The following is a 22,014-nucleotide window of genomic DNA, read 5'->3' as shown; positions in this document are numbered from 1 at the left end:
ACTTATTTCTTCAGCTCTCTTTTTTAAAACATTTTTTTTATTGAGAAGCATTTTTATGGATATAAGAGTAACAGAATAAGTATAATAATGAATCCATATATTAACAACATATCCAGATCCAAATATTATCAACACATGGCAATTTTATTTCATCATTACCCCCACTCATGTCTCCTACTCCCATGTTATTTTACAGCAAATTTTGGATATAATAGTTAGCATGTAAAAACTTTCATATGCATCTCTAAACAATGAGCTTTATGAAATCATATCTACAATGCTATCTCCACAGTATATATAACTCATTAAAAATAATTATTTTTTTGTGACAGAGACAGAAAAAGAGAGGGACAGATAGGGACAGACAGGAAGGGGGAGAGATAAGAAGCATCAATTCTTCGTTGCGGCACCTTAGTTGTTCATTGACTGCTTTCTCATATGTGTTTTGACCAGGGGCTAGGGCAGAGCAAGTGACCCTTCTTAAGCCAATGACCTTGTGCTTCAACCCAGTGACCTTTGGGCTCAAGCTGGTGACCATGAAGTCATATCTATAATCCTATGATCAAGCCAGCGACCCCACACTCAAGCTGGTGAGCCCACACTCAAGGCAGCGACCTCAGGGTTTCAAACCTAGGTCCTCCCTGTTTCAGTCTGATGTCACCACCTGGTCAGGCTAAAAATAATTTTTAATATCATCAAATATCCTCAGTTGATGTCCTTTTGACACACAATTCATAAAATACACTGTCCACCTCACTAGTGCTTACCTCTGATCAGTACCAGTTCACAATTTAAAATAGATCCCCTGCATCCTTGACTTGTATGTGACACCATCAACTTCCAGTCACAAAACCTGTAGATCTTACAAAATTATACTACTCTCTCAAAATTGACTTTTTTCTTAATGAAAGACTGTGTTTTCCAAATTGTCCCACCTGTGTTTTGAGTCACAAGTTATTCAAGTTAACTTACATTCCAACTAATTGGTAATTCTGGACTCACTTGTCAGTTGGAATGTTACCACAATAATAATTAGAGTAACACTTCATAAGAAGGGTTAAAAAAAAGTTATGAAGAAAGTTAAGATTAAAAAATATTTGTCTATAAAAAATTTATAGTGGTGATAAAATTTTGAATTTTTATTGTGTAGTTGATGCAGAAAAAGAACTCAGTACATGCACAGAGAAGCATGTTAAAATGGTTCAGTTTATTCCCAGGGCTCTGACACCAACTGACTTCGATTAAATAGCAGTGAGCTGGAAAAGCATTCTGGGTATTGGTATGCAAATTAAATCACCAAGCATTTCTTCCTATGGCTTTGGAATTCCCACAGCCACAGCTACAATGAAATGTATATTTTAAAGTTGGATTTTAAGCAAGCGAATATAAGGCTAAAAATGTCTTTCTACAAGACAATATAATTCTAATGGAGCTAAAATGTTTCTCTAAGAGCAACAAAAATAAAAATTGAGTAAAGAATTATTTTTAAAAGTGTTTTCAAAGATACATGAAAACATGCACATAGCATAGTCTTTAATCCATAATTTCAGCCTCATGACACTGTAAAGGCTTTCTCTGAATTAAGACATTTTTATTTTGGCATTTTTAAAGAAAGTCATAATTGGCATGTGTACAAAGCAATTAAAGACCAATGATTGTTTGAAGAGCAAGAAAACATTGTTCATATAGCTTCTAGGGTATTAGTTTGGCTTTTCAAATAAATACTGTCTCAATCATTTAATTTTAAAAAGAAATTAGTGTTCTGAAGCAATACTAATTTGAAAATAAAAATTATTTCCTCTCTAGTACAGAAATTTCCATAGAGAAATTTTAAGTACATTCATATTTGATACCTTGACTGTCAATTCCCCTTACTCTAAAGCAGGGGTCTCAAACTCGCGGCCCGCGGGGCGCATGCGGCCCGCCGAACAATTTTGTGCGGCCCGCAGACTAATCCACGAAGTTCAAAATATTCAAAATAAAGAAGGGTTTGATTCTTAAGTCATAAACTAAAGTACAAAATGCATAATGCAAGCAAGCCATCCCTTTGCTGTGTGAGCCAAAATTACTCTGCAGCTCACCCCTGCAGGGGACCAAACGGGGAATTTCCAAAAACATTAATGTATTCAGAAGAAATATCAAAATAAAGAAAGCCTGTAAACATTGTCTGTGGGAAGTTTTTTAGTGCCCTTCCCAAATGCAAACAAACTCTCATTTTTTCCACAGAAGTGGGATCTGTTTCTGCCATCTAGTGACAATAAGGCCAATGGATGCTTAGAAAAGAAAAACATTTTCTAAATAGGCTAAACAAAGCAATCCTAAGCAACTAGTATTTTACAGAGATGCACAGGGTAGTGCATGCACATACACAGATTCTTTAAAAAGAAGTCTTTTAATGGGTACACAAAGTGCAAGTGTCGTCCAGATGTCCCTGGCTGAAATAAGAAAAACAAAACAGATTCTACCTATATGGGTGGAGTGCTTTGAAAGTTCTCAAGTCACTTTCACATGCGTTATCTTTACAAGAGTCCAAGACCCAGTTCAAGCACTGTTTGGGAGTATGGGATCTAGTGTCAGACTGCCTGAATTCAAAGCTCACTTGCTCCCATATTTGAAATCTTATTAATGACCCAGCCAGTATAAAATTCAGCAGTCCTAATTACTAGAATTTTGTTCACTACCATATCCCATGTTCTTCTTTCTATACACTAAGTTAGGTTACATGGCTACACTATGGTGAAAACAGTTATGTAAAAAAAAATCACTTTTAATTCAAACATTCTGATTATGGATCTTTAGAAGAATATATATGGCTATAAGCATATAACAAACTATTTGATAGCAGAGACACCTATGGTAAAGGAAGGTGGGGGAAGGGTTATAATCAGAACAACAATTTATGATCTTTCAGGGATTTTAGTTCCCCAGGGCCCCTAGAACTTGTATTTGAAGTCTTAGGGACACAGAAATGTAGTAATTACTTGCTTATTTTTCTACAGCATTGTTTGTTTCTCTCATCACATTTAACTATACATAACACAAACCTTTATATTTTGCTGGGACTGTTTTTTTCCATGTGAGAGAGAATGGGAAAATACAGAGAGGAGAAAGATGATCTTGTCTAGGAATGTGAAAAAGGCTCGATATGGAGGCAGGCTAGAAGAAGGGACTGTAAAAGTCTTCTCTTTTATTTTCCCCACTTCTCATATTTACATATCTCTGCTTCCAAGACTATGTTTTCCTGATTTTTATCCTACATCTATGACTGCTCATTTTACATTTTTTTTTCTGGTTTTCTCTTATCACCCCGACCCTTGCACATTGGAATCCCAAGAACTCATTCTTTGGATCTTTTGTCTTTTCTATCTATTCTCATACCTACAATGATTTTTATCTATCTTCATCATTTAAATATTATCTAGCTGGCTAGCTATATATATAATAACAACTCACAAATTGTATCTATGGCTTAGCTCATTTTCCTGAACAGTGGCTTTCAGGAGAAGAGCCTGTCTCACACTTGAAAGTGCTCAATAAAGGAGAGCAATTCTGACAAAAAAAAAAGTGAGTGAGAGAGAACTCTAGATTTATATAGCCAACTATCTAATTGAGGTCCTCATCTGCAAATATAACAAGCATCTAAAAATAAATAAGTCCAAATTGAGCTCTGAAACTTATAGCCCTAACCACATTTTTTTTTATTTTATTTATTCATTTTTAGAGAGGAGAGAGGGAGAGAGAGAGACAGAGAGGGAGAGAGAGGAGAGAGAGACAGAGAGAGAGAAGGGGGAGGAGCTGGAAGCATCAACTCCCATATGTGCCTTGACCAGGCAAGCCCAGGGTTTTGAACTGGCGACCTCAGCATTTCCAGGTCGACGCTTTATCCACTGTGCCACCACAGGTCAGGCCCCTAACCACATTTTTAAAAAATTAAATTTATTGAGGTTACACTAGTTAATAAGATCATCTAGGTTTCAAGTGCACATTTCTATGATATGTGATCTGTATATTGCATCCTGTGCCCACCACCCAAAGTCAAATCATCTTCTGTCACCATATATTTGGTACCCTGTATCTTTCACTACTCCTCCACCCTTACCCCTCTGGTTACTACTATACCATTGTCTTTGTCTATGAGTTTTAGAAGATGTGGTACACATATACTATGGAATACTATTCAGCCATAAAAAAGATGAAATACTGCCATTTGCAACAATGTAGATGGACCTTGAGAATATTATGCAAAGAGAAATAAGTCAGTGAGAAAAAGCTAAGAACCATATGATCTCACTTATATGTAGGATATAAAACCAACCACCTTATAAAATGTCATTTCCATTCCTCCAGTTGTCCACATTGTTTACATTGTTCATGATGATATAATTTGATCCTCTGGATTTAGCTGAAACTACCAATGGGGTTACAGCAACCAATAACTTCTTTCATTTGACACTAAGAAAATGTTTTAACTTCTGTATCTGACATACTTAATCAACATCTCTTAATCACTTTGATCTCAGACTAGAAGTTTAGTCTGCTGTAAAACTTTCTCTAGTCTTACAAAACTAAATCAGGCACTATTCTCATGTGATGATAGACATCATATATTTATTCATCATGTATCCTTTTTTATAAATTTCACATTATATACTCAGTATATATTGTTTAATTCTTGAATAATTATGAACCATATCTCAAATTTAACTCTTTTATCTATGTATCAATTCAAATATCTTAAGCCACAAGAAACAAAAACCCAATTCAAATTTCTTAAACAATAAAAATGTCATCATCATATATTAAAAGAAGTTTCTAGCAATACAATTGCTGGATCACTATAATCAGAAATTTAACTACATCACTGAAGAGCTCAGTGTGTTTGATTTGTACTCAGAATGATACCTTTGCAATCATTAAGCGACTGCAATTACTCTAGACTTCATGTCCAAACATGACAATATTTGGAGAAAAAAGACTGTTTTCTTTCTTTTTGGGGGGGTCTACTTAAAATTAACAAAATTTGGAAACTTTTGCCAGTAGTGCCTCCTACACTATCTCTCATATATTAATGGCAAGAATCAGTCCTTCCTAAACCAGTTCTTTTTTCTTTTTTTTTCTTTTTCTTTTTTTGAGTTGCTGGTTCGGACTGAGCATCATGAATAAATGGTTACGGAAGGTCTAGAGGGGCCGGGGCTTGGGGGGCAGAGGTGTGGAGGGTCTTGGTGACTGGTCCTGAGGAGTTTTGTCCTGTGAGGGGGAAACACAGATGGGGTGAGTGGAGTAAGAGAGAGGTGTGTTAGGGGGAAGGAGTGAGGGAAGGCTTCATGACTTGCAGGGAGGTTGGGAAGACTTGGCTGTAGGAGGAGCCTAAACCAGTTCTTGGAAAGGAAGATGAGAAATACTTAGATTGTGTTGGAGTAATAATTTAAAGTGGGCTATTTGAATATCAACCAATAAATTACAATTCTATAAGTTGGAATTACCCCAATCTGTCTGGATGTCATAGTAAAATAGCTTTCCAAAATATATAACTGGAAGTTCAGCTACTGAGCACATTCATCCCAACTGTCAGAGGCTTGCATGGATTTATTTAAATAAACAGCTTAATTTATCAGGGTAGCAGCTCTCCCATCTCCATTGTTCCATTGTCTTATGTGTGAATGACATACATGAACTGCTCCAGTTTTCAAGAAACGTAACTACCAGAAGTTTTTCTGGTGTGTGTTTCTAACTATAAAATTTTGTGTATGGGGTTTTCATGTCATATTGTATGGGCCAGTTGCCCTGCCACTTGTTCACATCTATCTTGGTAGTTGTTGTTTTAAAATGGAACCAGAGAGCCATGAGAATGGGGGAAAATACTTAACCTACTTTAGAAGCTAACACCTGTGAGATAGGAGATGATGGGAAGGGGGCTCAAAGTATAAGAGGATTATGCTACATTTTAATAACTTTAAAATAAAATAGAAAATTAAATACAACTCAGTCTATATATATATATATATATATATATATATAAATTTGAAATAGGAGAGAAATCCTTAGCTTTTCTCTATAATAAAATAAATATAATAAATTCAATGAAAAGCATCTCAAGAGTCCAATGGAGAAAAATTCAGTGATAGGAGGCGACAAGATGGTGATGGAGTAGGCAGACGTACCAACTTCCACCTCCCCAAGTCAAACTGTAATACAACTTAATTTTAAGAACAATGATCTGGAAAAACCAACTTTGGACTAAAGTAAGAGGACTCTAACCAAGGATCACTGAAGAAGCCATACTGAGACTGGAAGGAAAAGCGGAAACGCAGAGAGGGCGGCCCAGCTCCCAAGAATGAGTGGAAGCCTAGAGAAACTCACGTGGCAGGAGGTGAGTTTAGCGGAGAGGGGAGAGGCCTGGGCCCCAGGAACGAACCTCCAGCATGCAACCTAGAACCTAGAAGGGCATACAGACAGTATTTAGCTGTAAAACAAGCCAGGATACTGTTTTCAAGAAAGAGACAGATTTCTCAGACCCAGGATTCATCTTAAAGGGTTAGCACAGAAAATCTCTTTCACAACCAGTCACCCAGGGCTCCGGGGCATAGGAAGAGCTGAGAGGACCAGCGTAGCAGGAAGAGAGTGTAATCTAGGAGGCACAGGGAGAAACACTGAGGGACAGCCACCCTAACCCCTGGGCTGATTCACTCTCCAAATCTAAAGTGAATATTTTTCTTGGAACCAGCAATACCAGCAGAGGGAAGCAGGTCACTAGCCAAACAAAAGCTCTCTTGCTGCAGTCAGAGCAAAGAATCGCTTAGAAGCAGGGAGCCATCAGGAATACATCATTGAGTGCTAAGGTCTGAGATGCATCGCCACCCCCACACTGCTGAGTACTCGCTGGAGGGTGGGTGGCGATGGGATGTGGAAGCGCAGTCCCATCAGAGGGAGCAGAAGCTGAAGGCTGGCTGTGGCTGTGGCCTGAGTGTGCCAGCGCCACCAAAGCCCCTGCTTGAACATCCAAGGCAGTGTTAGAGGGGGTGGCAAGCCTGAAGACAGACCATACCTAGAGAACACAGAAGCCAAAACCATCGGACTCATGAGACCACACCCTTCTTATACAAAGGCAAAATAAGAAGGCAGAGAAATGCAACTGAAATGAATCAACTAAAATCCCCAGAAAAAGATTTAAATGAGATGGAAATAACCAAATTACTGAATGCAGAGTTTAAAAAAATGATTGTTACAATGCTCAAAGATCCTAGAGCAGTGTTTCCCAACCTTTTTTGTGCCATGCCCCACCTTAACCTTTCTAAAATTTTTATGTCCCCCCCTATGTAACATACATAATTTTTAACATTAAAAAATTGATTTGTTCACTTAATAAACATAAATGATAGGTTCTAGGAAGAAATCACTATGAAATTGTTAACAAAACACAGTAAGTAAAATTTCAAAACATATAATGAAAAACAGAAATTTAAATTCCAAATAATTTTAATACAGATTTTTCTATATTAATTTATTATTTTAATTTAGTGTGATCCTTGCACTTGATGCTTGCTGCACAGAGATTTTATATTAGGTTCCAATTTGGTTAGCTTTAGTCTCAAGTCTCCACGTTGTGTTATATCCAGCTGATTTCTTTTTTTTACCAGTAAATCATTTACAGCACTAAATCCACATTCAGCTAAAAATGAAGATGGAAACGGTAGCAATAGTTTTCTTGCACATTTGGTTGAATTTGGGTATTTGATTTCTGTTTCCTTACAAAGCCATGCCATCGCTCCTTTGATATTAAATAAAGCTTTAACTGACTCATCATTTTGCAATTCTGCGAGTTCTTCTTGATACTGCATATTTGATATATCAGACAAATCCACTAACATTGGCTGCATCATCCATGTTGGGAAATCAATTTGTTTTAAATCAGAAAATCTTTCTTTTAAATCAGCCGATAGAATATTCAAATGATTGACAATAACAAGTAAAGCGGTATCAGTTACTTCACATTTTTGGAGCCAATGAAACTGTTCAAAGTTTTTGTTGTTAATATGTTTCTGACATAACTCAATATTGGTAATGAAACCAAATATCTTTGCTTTTGCATTGACAAGAGTTTTATTTGTTCCTTGAAGTTGCTTATTTAATATATTTAGTTTTTCAAAGATATCGGCTAAATAACTCACAAATGCTTTACCATCTATTGTTAACAGATACTTCATTTCAGGTTTGTCGCTTAAAAAATCACTAAGAGTATCAAACAGTTCCATAAATCTTTTCCAACAGTTTCCTTTAGATAGCCATCTTACTTCAGTATGAAGTAAAAGTCTCACATGGTCTTCATTTTGTTCTTCACAAAATAGCTTGAAAAGACGCTCACATTTGGCACTGCTTTAATAGCATTAACACACTTTATTACTGTATGTAATACTTCATTCAGAACAGGTGAGATGTGTTTAGCTACCAAGTTTTCCCTATGAATAACACAATGCACAAGAATCATTTCTGGATGCGCATCTTTCACCAATTTTAAGCAGCCATTTTTCTTGCCCATCATATTGGGAGCACCATCTGCAGCACAAGATGTTATATTTTTCATTGGTATATCATTGACATCTAAGTAGTTTTTTAGCTTATTATATATATCTTTGGAGGTAGTGGTGCTTTCTAATATTTTACAGAACAACATTTCTTCAGCAAAATGTCCTTTATCAATATATCTTACGTAAGTTATCAATACTGCCTCACTGTCTCTCAAAGTTGATTCATCCATTTGCAAGGAGAATTTTCTTGTTTTCAGCTTTTCAATAAGTTGTTTTTCAATATCCTCACTCATTTCGTCTATTCTTCTGCTAACAGTATTGTTATTGACTGGCATAGCTTTTACATCTTTGTCATCTTTTTCAAGAACCGTTTTAAGTAATACTGATATTGATGGTTTTATTAAATTCTCTCCTATAGTGTTATTTTCTCCAGTTTTAGCAATGAATAAAGAAATTTGATAACTAGCCTCAAGAACACGATTATTAGTTGAAGTATGAGCAGTAAATAGAGACTTTAATGTTGTTCTCTTTTCAAAATTTTTCTTTAAAGTTTTAAAGTAACTCAGATCTGAATTAATATGAGCACTATGTTTCACCTTGAAATGCATCTCAAGACGACCTCGTTTCATTGATTCGCTAGTCAAGCATTGCTGGCATAAAAGACAAAAAGGAATCCGCTCATCGTGAACAGCAGCTATGAACCCAAATTTTAAATATTCCTCCGAATATTGACGAGTTTTTTTCTTGCTTGCACCACTCATTTTACTATGAGCTATAAGAAATAAAAATAAGATCAATTAAAAACTAATATTAAAATATGTGTTAAAATATATTCAATGTGACATAGAGTAAACGTATACTAAAAATTTATATTTATTTAAATATATATAACACATTTACTACACTACCACCGCAAATCAAAAGGTATCTATATTTTTTCCACTTGACAAAATTTTCTGGAAAGTTATGCTTCTAAAATTAAAATTGTCGTGCATGCACTATTATAGCCCCAATGATATTTATAAAATATTAGTGCTTTCTAGCCTCGATGCAAGAAGTACTTAATAAAGAGTTTAATATTGATAAAAATAAAATCAAATACTTATCAATTATATCTATACAATATATATATATATGTATATTTATTAAATCAACGAGCTTTTACAACAGTTTTGACTGACACTTATTTCAAATTAACACCAACTGAATGATGTGAAACACTACAGAAGTTGCAATGGGCCAATTAGGTGAGAAAAACTGCGTTGTTTAGCGAGTTTTTAAAATGTCCGGGGTTCCCGTGGCAGACGGCATGCTTCGTGGTGAACCCAGGACGAAGTTTACTTGACGACGCCAATCACCCAGTTGATATTTTGGTCTCATCAAACGAAATTATACTTAATAATTATTTACCGCAATTATTTAAGAATTGCATTTTTTGTTAAATTTGGCACCGATACCTAGCATTGCATTTAAATGGCCCAGGGCGAAAGAGTTAAAGTCGTGTTGAGTCCATTTTCAAATTGCCCCCTTAACTATCGAATTGCACCCCTGTGCGGCGTGGGCCCCATGTTGAGAAACACCGTCCTAGAGCAACAATGGATGGGCATAACTAGCACCTAAATAAAGACATAGCAAGTATAAAGAAGGACATTGAAATAATAAAAAGAATAAGTCAGAAATGACAAATACAATATCGAAATGAAGACTAAACCGGAAGAAATTAAAAGCAGGATGGATGAAGCTGAGAATTGAATCAGTGAGTTAAAAGACAAGATAAACAAAAGTATAGAAGCAAAGCAGCATAAACAAAAAAAAAAGAGGCTCAAAAAGTCTGAGAACCATGGCCGGTTGGCTCAGTGGTAGAGCATCGGCCTGGCATGCCGAAGTCCCGGGTTCGATTCCTGGCCAGGGCACACAGTAGAAGCACCCATCTGCTTCTCCACCCCTCCCCCTCTCTCTCTTCCCCTCCCACAGCCAAGGCTCCACTGGAGCAAAGATTGCCCGGGTGCTGGGGATGGCTCCTCGGCCTTTGCCCCAGGTGCTAGAGTGGCTCTGGTTGCAACAGAGCGACGCCCCGGAGGGGCAGAGCATCGCCCCCTGGTGGGCAGAGCATCGCCCCCTGGTGGGCATGCCAGGTGGATCCTGGTTGGGCGCATGCGGGAGTCTGTCTGACTGTCTCTCCCCATTTCCGGCTTCAGAAAAATACAAAAAAAAAAATCTGAGAAAACACTAAGACAGCTCTGTGATAACATGAAGAGAAACATCTGCATCATAAGGGTTCCTGAAGGAGAAGAGAATGAAGATGAGATAGAAAATCTGATTGAATAAATCATAGCTGAAAACCTTCCTAAATTGAAGAAGGAAAAAGTCACACAAGATCAAGAAGCACAGAGTGCCAGTAAGGATGTACCCAAAGAGGCCTACACCAAGACACATCATAATTAAAATACAAAAATTAAGAGATAAAAAAAGAATACTAAAAGCTGTAAGAAGAAAGAAGTCTATTACCTACAGAGGAGCCCCCCATAAGGAAGACATCTGACTTCTCAACAGAGTCATTAGAGACTAGAAGAAAATGGCAAGAAATATTCAAAGTAATTCAAAACAAGAGCCTACAACTAAGACTTATCTATCCAGCAAGGGTATCATTTAAAATTGAAGAAAAAATAAAAAGTTTCCCAGACAAAAAAAAAAAAAAAAAAAATCTCAAGAAATTTATTACAATCAAACCAATGTTACAAGTAATGTTAAGGGGCCTGCTGTAAACATAACAAAGGGGGAAAATATTTAGTAAAAGAGAATTAAAAAAAATAGATTTAAAAAATAAAATGTAGATTTAAAAAATAAAATGGCAATAAACAACTACATATCAATAATAACCTTAAATATAAATGGATTAAATGCTCCAATCAAAAGATATAGGGTAGCTGCATGGATAAGAAAACAGGATCCATACATATGTTGTCTTCAAGAGACACATCTCAAAACAAAAGATACACAGAGTCTAAAAGTAAAGAGATGGAAAAAAATTTTATGCAAATGGAAATAAAATAAGCTAGGGTAGCAATACTTATATCAGACAAAATAGACTTTAAAACAAAGGCTATAGTAAGAGATCAAGAAGATACATAATGATCAAGGAAGCAATCTAACAGGAAGATATAACCAACATAAATATGCACCTAATGTAGGAGTACCTAAATATATAAAGCAGATTTTGATGGGCATAAAGGGCAAGATCAATAGCAATACTATAATAGTAGGGGATTTTAATACTCCACTGACGTCACTGGATAGATCCTCAAGAAAGAAAATTAACAAAGAAACAGCAGACTTAAAGGACACACTAGATCCGTGATGGCGAACCTTTTTATAAAAACTGCCCACTTTTGCAATGTTGGTCAACCTGGTCCCTCACTCCCAATAGTGGACATTCCAGCTTTCATGGTGGGCAGTAGTGGAGCAACCAAACAGTGCCGCGATTGGCCCACCATGAATGTTGAAACACCCACTAGTGGGCGGGAGGGACCAGGTTGAGCAGCACTGCAAAAGTGGGCGGTTTTTATAAAAAGGTTTGCCATCAAGGCACTAAATAAACTGGATTTAATAGATATCTTCAGAACCTTTCACCCCAAAGCTCAGATATACATTCTTTTCAAGTGCTTATGGTACATTCTCTAGAATAGAGAATGCTAGTACAAAAAACAATTCTCAACAAATTTAAGAAGAATAAAATCATATCAAGCATCTTCTTGGATCACAATGGCATGAAACTGGGAATCAACTACAATAGAAAAAATGAAAAATACTCAAACACTTGGAAACTAAATAGCATGTTATTAAATAATGAATGGGTTAACAATGAGATCAAGGAAAAAATCAAAAATTTTCTTGAAACAAATGATAACGAACATACAACAACTCAAAATTTTTGGGACACAGCAAAAGCAGTCCTGAGAGGGAAGTTCATAACACGACACAACAGGCATACCTTAAGAAGCTAGAAAAAGCTCAAATAAATAATTTATTCCTGCATCTAAAGGAACTAGAAAAATAACAGCAAGTAAAACCCAGAGGAAGTAGAAGGAAGGAAATAATAAAGATCAAATTGGAAATAAATGACATAGAGGCTAAAAAACCAATACAGAGGATCAATGAAACCAAGAGCTGGTTCTCTGAAAAGGAAAATAAGATAGATGAACCTTCAACCAGATTCACCAAGAAAAAAAGAGAAAAGACTCAAATAAATAATATTAGAAATGAGAGAGAAGAAGTAACTACTGACACAGCAGAAATACAAAGGATTGTAAGAAAATACCATGAAGAACTGTATACCATAAAATTAGAAAACCTAGGCGAAATGGTCAAATTCCTCAAAACATATAATCTTTCAAAAATCAATATAAAAGAATCAAAAAACCTAAAAAGCCCCATCATCAAATGAGATTGAAACATTTATCAAAAAAACTTTCAACAAACAAAGTCCTGGGCCAGAGGGCTTCACAGGCAAATTTTAACAAATATTCATAGAAGAACTAACTCCTATCCTTCTCAAGCTATTTCAAAAAATTCAAGAGGAGGAAAAACTTCCAAACTCCTTTTATGAGGTGAGCAAAATACTGATTCCAAAACCAGGCAAAGACACTACAAAAAAAGAAAACTATAGACCAATATCCCTGATGAACTTAGATGTTAAAATTCTAAACAAAATATTAGCAAACCAGATCTAGCAATACAGGTGGCATTTATTTTAGGGAGACAAGGCTGGTACAACCGCAAATTAATCAATGTGGTTCAACCCATAAACAAAAGAAAGGATAAAAATTACATGATAATATCAATAGATGCAGAAAAAACATTTGATAAAATACAGGACCTATTTATGATCAAAACTCTCAGCAAACTGAGGATACAGGGATCATACCTCAACATGATTAAGGCCATCCATGACAAACCCAAATCCAACATCATAATCAATGGGCTAAAATTAAAAGCAATCCCCTTAAGATCAGGAACAAGTCAGGGGTTCCCCCTTTCACCACTCTTATTCAACACAGTTCTGGCAATCCTAGCCACAGTAATCAGACAAGAAGAGAAGATAAAAGGCATCCAAAATTGGAAAAGAAGAAGTAAAATTATCATTTTTTGCTGATGATATGATACTGTACATAGAAAACCCTAGAGTCTCAGTCAAAAAACTACTGGACCAGATAAATAAATTCAGCAAGGTGGCAGAATATAAAATCAGTATTCAGAAATCACTGACATTTTTATACATTAACAATGAACTGCCTGAAATAGAAATTAAGAAAACAATCCCCTTCACTACTGCAACAACAACAAAAAATAAAGTACTTAGGAGTAAATTTAACCAAAGAGGTTAAAGACTTGTACTCAGAAAATTATTAAACATTGATAAAGGAAATCAAGGAAGATACAAACAAGTGCAAGCACATACCCTGCTCATGGTTAGGAAGAATAAACATCATTAAAATGTCTATATTACCCAAAGCAATCTATAAATTCAATGCAGTTTTTATTAAAATATCAATGACATACTTCAAAGATATAGAGCAAATATTCCAAAAATTTTTATGGAATGAAAAAAGAACACGAATAGCCTCATCAATCCTGAAAAATAAAAATAAAATGAGGGTATCACACTTCCTAATATCAAGTTATACTACAAGGCCATCGTACTCAAAACAGCTTGGTACTGGCATAAGAACAGGCATACAGATCAATAGAACAGAACAGAGAACCCAGAAATAAACTCACACCTTTATGGACAATCATTATTTGACAAAGGAGGTAAGAGCATACAATGGAGTAAAGATAGTCTCTTTAAAAAATATTGTTGGAAAAATTGGACAGGTACTTGCAAAAAAATGAAACTGAATAACCAACTTACACCATTCACAAAAGTAAATTCAAAATGGATAAAAGACTTAAATGTAAGTCGTGGAATCATAAACATCTTGGAAGAAAACATAAGCTGTAAACTCTCTGATATCTCTCGCAGCAATATTATTGCTGATTTATCTCCACAGGCAAGGGAAATAAAGGACAGGATGAATGAATGGGACTGTATGAAACTAAAAAGCTTTTGCATAGCAAAAGATACCACTGACAAAATAAAAAGACAACCCACACAATGGAAGATTATGTTCTCCAATACATCTGATAAAGGGTTAATAACTAAAATTTCTAAAGAACCTGTAAAACTCAACACCAGAAAGATTAAACCATCCATTCCAAAAATGGACAAGGAACTGAATAGACACTTCTTCAAAGGGGATATACAGATGGCCAATAGGCATATGAAAAAATGTTCAACAGCACTAATCATTAGAGAAATGCAAATTAAAACCACAATGAGATACCATCTCACACCAGTCAGAATGGCGCTTATTAACAAAACAACACATAATAAGTGCTGGAGAGGGTGTGGAGAAAACACCTTTGCACTGTTGCTGGGAATGCAGACTTGTGCAGCCACTGTGGAAAACAGTATGGAGATTCCTCAAAAAATTAAAAATAGAACTGCCCTTTGACCCAGCTATCTGACTTTTAGGAATATATCCTGTGAATACCAAATCACTGATTCAAAAGAAGAAACGCACCCCCATGTTTATTGCAGCATTGTTTACAATAACCAAGATCTTGAGACAGCCCAAGAGTCTGTAAGTGGATGAGTGGATTAAAAAGCAGTGGTACATATATATATACAATGGAATAGAATATTACATGGCTGTGAGGAAGAAGGAAATCTTACCTTTTGTGAAACATGGATAGACCTAGAAACTATCCTGCTAAGTGAAATAAGCCAGGCAGAAAAAGAAAAATATCATATGACTTCACTCATTTGAGGAATCCAATGAATAATGTGAACTGAGGAACAGAACAGAGGCAGAGGTGGGATCAAAGGGACCAGAGCAGGGGTCCCCAAACTACGGCCCGCGGGCCGCATGCGGCCCCCTGAGGCCATTTATCCAGCCCCCACCGCACTTCCAGAAGGGGCACCTCTTTCATTGGTGGTCAGTGAGAGGAGCATAGTTCCCATTGAAATACTGGTCAGTTTGTTGATTTAAATTTACTCGTTCTTTATTTTAAATATTGTATTTGTTCCCGTTTTTGTTTTTTTTTTTTTTTACTTTAAAATAAGATATGTGCAATGTGCACAGGGATTTGTTCATATTTTTTTTATAGTCTGGTCCTCCAACAGTCTAAGGGACAGTGAACTGGCCCCCTATGTAAAAAGTTTGAGGGGGTTCGATTCCTGGCCAGGGCACACAGGAGAAGCGCCCATTTGCTTCTCCATCCCTCCGCCGTGCTTTCCCTCTCTGTCTCTCTCTTCCCCTCCCGCAGCCAAGGCTCCATTGGAGCAAAGATGGCCCGGGCGCTGGGGATGGCTCTGTGGCCTCTGCCCCAGGCGCTAGAGTGGCTCTGGTCGCAACATGGCGACGCCCAGGATGGGCAGAGCATCGGCCCCTGGTGGGCAGAGTGTCGCCCCTGGTGGGCATGCCGGGTGGATCCCGGTCGGGCGGATCCCGGTCGGGCGCATGCGGGAGTCTATCTGACTGTCTCTCCCTGTTTCCAGCTTCAGAAAAAATGAAAAAAAAAAAAAAAGTTTGAGGACCCCTGGACCAGAGGAAAAGTGGTCAGAGGGAAAGTAGAAGAGAAGATGGGATCAGAGAAGGAAAAGATATTAATGAAATTATATCTACATAACACAGAATTATAGAGAACAGGACAGCAAATTGTGGAGGGAAGGGGGAAGTCATTGGGAGGAGGGGCCATAGTGGGGCTTAGGGGGAATAAGGAGTTGGGGGAGATACATTCAGTGGGACACTTGAATCTATGTAAACATAAATTAAAATTATAAATAAATAAAAAATTTAAAAAAATAGAGTTGAATGGATGCATACTCTTTCTAACATTATTCTAGAACCTCAAAGTGCATAGCTAATTAAATCTGGTGGAGTGCTGGCTCTCGTTACGAATAACATCTTCCTCCCTTTTTTTTTTTTTTTTTTTTTTTTTATTTTTCTGAAGCTGGAAACGGGGAGGCAGTCAGACAGACTCCCGCATGCGCCCTACCAGGATACACCTGGCACGCCCACCAGGGGGCGATGCTCTGCCCATCCGGGGCGTCGCTCTGTCACGACCAGAGCCACTCCAGCGCCTGGGGCAGAGGCCAAGGAGCCATCCCCAGTGCCCGGGCCATCTTTTGCTCCAATGGAGCCTCAGCTGCGGGAGGGGAAGAGAGAGACAGAGAGGAAGGAGAGGGGGAGGGGTGGAGAAGCAGATGGTCGCTTCTCCTATGTGTCCTGGCTGGGAATTGAACCCGGGACTCCTGCATGCCAGGCCGACACTCTACCATTGAGCCAACCGGCCAGGGCCATCTTCCTTCCTTTTATCTTAAGGATCTCTCTCTACATTCTCAAGTCTACTTACAATGTTTTCCTAAAGATCAATGAGTTTTTGAACAAATTGTATGTATAAAGCATCAGGTCATGCACATTATTTTATCTAATTCATGTGATATGAGGCTACATAATTTCATTTTACTAATGGAGGAAACTGAGGCCCAGAGAAGTGGAATAGACTGCACAGTATTACTATGTAAGTGACTGAGCCAAGATCAATCTTATAGCAAAGCTCACTGGATAAGAGATTAAATTTTATAAAACTGAAAATTCTTTCATCTCACAATAATTATAAAATTTATGTCTCCAAACTATAGAAATTCTGATAACACCTAGGGTAAAGATCCAAATATTAATCAAATAACTAAAGTTTTTCAGTAATTGTTATCAGTCAGGTACACTATTTTATGCTGTGGTTATAAATGATAATAACAAAAAATTTATTACTTTTCACTTGAAATAGCACACTATTTTGACTCACATGTCATCATCTTGAGTAAGTCTCATGCCCATGTCTAAGTTTAAAGAATGGGAAATTGTAGTTTTCTTGCATGTCCAAAAGAAACAGAAACTAAACGTGATGGTTAATGATGTCTATGTAATAGCCACTTGGACAACTGTGCTCTTTGAAGGTGGATTCATAGAGAAGACATGGCCTAATGACATGGCATAATGGAAATTCAAAGCTAGTTCTATTTTTCTACATCATATTTTACATTTGTGAGTACTACATATAAATAAGGTATGAAGTGAGTGTTTCTATATATATACTCCAAAAGAACTCTAGTGTCAAAAGCCATAAGTAGGCCCTGGCCGGTTGGCTCAGTGGTAGAGACTCGGCCTGGCGTGCAGAAGTCCCGGGTTCGATTCCCGGCCAGGGAGCACAGGAGAAGCACCCATCTGCTTCTCCACCCCTCCCCGTCTCCTTCCTCTCTGTCTCTCTCTTCCCCTCCTGCAGCGAGGCTCCATTGGAGCAAAGATGGCCCGGGTGCTGGGGATGGCTCCTTGGCCTCTGCCCCAGGCACTAGAGTGGCTCTGGTCGCAACAGAGCGACGCCCCAGAGGGGCAGAGCATTGTCCCCTGGTGGGCGTGCCGGGTGGATTCTGGTCGGGCGCATGCGGGAGTCTGTCTGACTGTCTCTCCCCATTTCCAGCTTCAGAAAAATACAAAAAAAAACAACAAAAAAAAAGCCATAAGTAGAAACCCACAGAGAAAAATAGAAGTGCTTAGACTGAAAGAAAAATAATTTTCATTATAATAAAAAACCTCCCAAATAATAGTGGCAGATACTTTTTATGAACTTCATTATTTTCAAAATAACAAAAGTGATGTATACTTATTGTATCATACTGTATCATGATAAATAATACAGAGTTATTCCCCAGCTATGCTGTCCCTCAGTTAAATGTTAAAATGTTAGTCTTTGTTGCATGACTGTAGGCTCAACCAATATAGAGTATTTACTCCTTTTCTTTTTTGCATATAAGAGAGAGAGAGAGAGAGAGAGAGAGAGAGATAGACACAGACAGAGAGACAGAAAGAGAGAGATTAGAAGCATCAACTCCTAGTTGCGGCACTTAGTTATTCATTGATTGCTTTCTCATATGTGCCTTGACCGTGGGGCTCCAGCCCAGCCAATGACCCCTTGCTCAAGCCAGCAACCTTGTTCTCAAGCCAAAGACCTTTGGGCTCAAGCCAGTGACTATGGGGTTATGTCTATGATCCCATGCTCAGCAGGCGACCCCACACTCAAGGATGAATTTATTTTTGCTCACAATACAGGTCAAATTCAAGCCAGCAGAAGGCTCTTGCTGTTGAACTGACTTGGGAACCCAGAAGCTGATAAGACAGCAAAATCCTAAATGCCATTAACTTTGTACCAGGAATAAGGCAACACTAGAAGATCCTGTACTGATAAAGAAATGAATTAGTTCAGAAATGGCACACATTACTTTTGCTCAGAATTTACTGGGCACAACTGATACTCTGGCCCCCCTCCTCACAACCACAATGAGGACACACTATGATATACCTAAAAACTGAAAAGCTAAAATTAGTTGGAAAATTAATAAATAACCACAAAGCTCAATGAACTCAATATCTAAACCATCACCTTTGAATAGGCAAGGCTATAAATTAGAGTAAATTTCTAAAACTTGAAATCATAAAATACAATAAAACTTAAAGATGGCTCAAAAGAACCAGGTAATTACTATATTATGATAAATTGAGTTGAATTCTGTTAACTCACAGATTAAAAAATAATAGATTGAAAATCATATTTAAATGTACTATAAAATTTTAATAATAAAGTAAAAAATGTAATGTCTAAAATAAAAATTATTTATATTAAAAAAATAAAAAGAGAGGAATAGAGGAACCAGAAGACAAAGTATATATTTATCAAAGATAAAAACAAAATTTTAAAAATCCTGCAGCAAAAGTGAACCAAGAACAACAGCAAATATTTTGGTCTTCTGCATGGATGAAAGTTCTCCCAATTATATAGTTTAATATTAGTAAACATATGCATACCTACTAAAAGATAAAAATATTATACTAAGCCTGACCAGGTGGTGGCGAAGTGAATAGAGCATCAGACTGGGATACAAAAGACCCAATTTCAAAACCCTGAGATCCCCGGCTTGAGCCCAAAGGATGCTGGCTTGAGCCCAAGGTCACTGGCTTGAGCAAGGGGTCATTGCTCTGCTGGACCCCCTCCCCCATCAAGGCATATATGAGAAAGCAATCAGTGAGCAACTGAGAAACCACAATGAAGAATTGATAGTTCCCATCTCTCTCCCTTCCTGTCTCCTTGTCCCTCTCTCTGTCTCCATCAAAAAGAAAAAGAAATATTATTCTAAAATTATTTCCAAAATAGCATTTCTTTCAATTCAATAATATGTCCCAAATGAAAAAAATAATGAAGTAAAAGAAGAGTTACCAGTCAAGCATAATTTTCAGAACACCTATGACTATACCTCTTAAATGCCCTAGAAAGGTCTACCAATAAACAGGACTGTAAAGTAAAATGTTACTTTGAACCAAACTGTGGCCAGTTGGGAATTTTATAACTCAAATTTAAGTTATATAGAATAAGATAACCTAAGAACAAATATTAAAGATTATATTTCCAAGGCAATTAAAAAAATATGGTATCATGTTGAATAGAGGAAAAACATTATTTTATTGAAGGGTTGCATATGGAGATTGATTAATTACTAATAAACATGATACTTAAGTGTATTTAGAAACCAAAGGTTTACCGATCAATCAATTTATTGCCAGATAATTGAAAAATTTATTTAGAATCTACTAAATCAGGTAATATAACCTTCAACTTACTACTACATAATACCAGTCAAAATGTTACAGCAGAATGGAGTGTCAAAGAAGACAGGTGCCACTGGGAGAGTTGGAGAGCCAGTTTATTATGCCGGTGGGCCCAGAGGAGTTAACATGCCAAAGTCTGTGCCCCAACTGGTGGGCTTTGGGGCCTTTTTTAGCCTTGGCTGATGCAAGAAGCAAGCAAGGTTACAAAAGTGAAACTAAAATTAGCAAGCAGAGTGGAACAGTTACAGGTGAAGCATTTTGCTTTGTCATCATGGAACCATAGGCATATCATTCCCCCCTTTGATAGTCTCTAAAGAAGCCTATGGGACATCACTATACATGTCTGACAACACTCAGGACATGAAGGCATGAGGGCACTTAGTGGCAGGGTGAAGCTTAATAGGATGAGTTGATTAGGATTTTGTAAGGAGTTGTTTTAACAGAAAATTTCCAAAACAGTTCATAGTAACAACACATCCCACTATTTGTATGTAAACTGTTAATAAGTCTCTCTAGTCTACTTCAATCACTGCAGTGCTTGCAGCTAGTCCTATGCCCAGAAATAGAGCCAGGCAGCTGGCAGGTCATTACAGTCCTGGTTGCTCCTTGGGTTCTGCTGGTTGGGATTCTTCATCAATTTCTGGTAGTATATCTATTGTCCTTTGTAACATCACCTGTAACAGCTTTGTGGGGTCACCATGAGCAGTCCAGGCTCTGGCAGGTCTTTGGTGTTGGCTCTTTTGACGTGGGTATGGTGAATTCAGAGCACCGTACCTGTAGTCTAATGGCAGTCAGAGGAGCCAAGACAACTATATGTGGACCTGTCCAAACAGGTTGGAGTGGGGTTTTTTTTTGTTTCTTTGTTTTCATTCTTTAACCCATACTATGCCTCCAGGCTGACAAGAGTGGATCCATTTTCTTAAAGGGATTTGGGCTGTCTCTAGAACATCTGGGCTATCTTATGGAATGTTTTTCCTAGCATCTGGAGTTGGGTTGAGAGGCCCAATTTTCTTATCTGTCGGGGGTCTCCTTTCAGCTTATTATTGATGAATGGAGGTTCTCCCTTATAAGATTTTGAAGGGGGAGTATCCTGTGGGTCCAGGAGTTCATCAGACCTGCAATGTGGCAAGAGGTAGTATGTCTACCCAAGGGAGGCCTGTCTCTTGGAAGAAATTTGTTAGGGTGGTCTTTAGGATGAGAGTCATATGTTCAATTTTCCCTGAATGCTCAGGCCAGTATGCAGCATGTAGTTTCTAGTTGATTTTTAATTTTGCTATTTCTTGAAGAGTGGCTGACATGAAGGCAAGCCTTCTTTGCTTCTTGGTCAGCAAAACAGTTTCCCAAGCTTATTGGATTGGTTCCTTTTTAATATCCTTTGCAGTATATGATTGATACTCTTCTGGGTTTCCAGACTGCTTCCAGTAGCTGAAGAATTTATTCTTTGTTTTTTGATTTCTTTAGCCTCGGCCGTGAGTAGTCCTTTTTCCTTATTTATTGTCCCATGCACATGTAGGGTTTTGAAAGCATATTTAGAGTCAGTGAAGATGTTGACCTTCTTCCCTTCTGAATATCATAGTGCTTGCATTAGCACCCATAGTTCTGCTCTTTGAGTGGACTAACTCTGTGGTAATGCCTCTGCCTTGATGACTCAGTCTAGCTCTCCATTCTCCATTTTGGATAAAACTACTTCCATCTGTGAACAGTTCCAGTTCAGGTCCAGTGAGGTT

Source organism: Saccopteryx leptura, chromosome 4 (assembly GCF_036850995.1).
Source record: "Saccopteryx leptura isolate mSacLep1 chromosome 4, mSacLep1_pri_phased_curated, whole genome shotgun sequence".
NCBI lineage: Eukaryota > Metazoa > Chordata > Mammalia > Chiroptera > Emballonuridae > Saccopteryx > Saccopteryx leptura.
The sequence above is the reverse complement of the archived record's forward strand: the minus strand, read 5'-3'. Positions refer to the sequence as shown.